Raw genomic sequence first — 800 nt, 5'->3', positions numbered from 1 at the left:
GGGAGCCTGTGCAGCCCGCCACTGCCAGGGTCCCGGGATCCAGGGACAAGTTCCCCGGGAGAACACACGGTGCGCCTCACGCCGGCGCGACGTCACGCCGGCCTCTGCCGCCACAGGCCCGCCCCGCACTCCGTGCCCCTCCCTCCGCGAATCAGCTGCTCTTTTAACCCCGTCCTGTCTGAGCAAAAAACAGACGCCCTCCAGTGACCTACACACAGAGGCGGGGCCAAATCCAAAGCTGAGCCCCGGGAGCTGTGCGAACAAAGAAGAGCAAGGGAAATCTCTCCCAGCAGCCTCAGAAGCAGCGGATTAAAGCTCCACAATCAACTTGATGTACCCTGCACCTGTGGAATACATGACTAGACAACGAATCATCCCAAATTAAGGAGGTGGACTTTGAGAGCAAGTTTTATGATTTTTTTCCCCTTTTCCTCTTTTTGTGAGTGTGTATGTGTATGCTTCTGTGTGAGATTTTGTCTGTATAGCTTTGCTTCCACCATTTGTCCTAGGGTTCTATACATCCGTTTTTAAATTTTTTTTCTTTTTTTTCCTCTTAATAATTATTTTATTTTAATAACTTTATTATATTTTATCTTACTTTATTTTACTTTAGCTCCTTTCTTTTTTCCTTCCTTCCCTCCTCCCTCCCTCCCTCCTTTCTTTCTTTCTTTCTTTCTTTCTCTCTTTTACTTCTACTAATTCTTTCTTTCTACTTTTTCTCCCTTTTATTCTGAGCTGTGTGGATGAAAGGCTCTTGGTGCAGCAGCCAGGAGTCAGTGCTGTGCCTCTGAGGTGGGAGA

The sequence above is a fragment of the Lipotes vexillifer genome, unplaced genomic scaffold (genome assembly GCF_000442215.2).
Source record: "Lipotes vexillifer unplaced genomic scaffold, Lipotes_vexillifer_v1.1 scaffold549, whole genome shotgun sequence".
In the NCBI taxonomy this organism is placed as follows: domain Eukaryota; kingdom Metazoa; phylum Chordata; class Mammalia; order Artiodactyla; family Lipotidae; genus Lipotes; species Lipotes vexillifer.
This window is presented reverse-complemented; position numbering follows the sequence as displayed.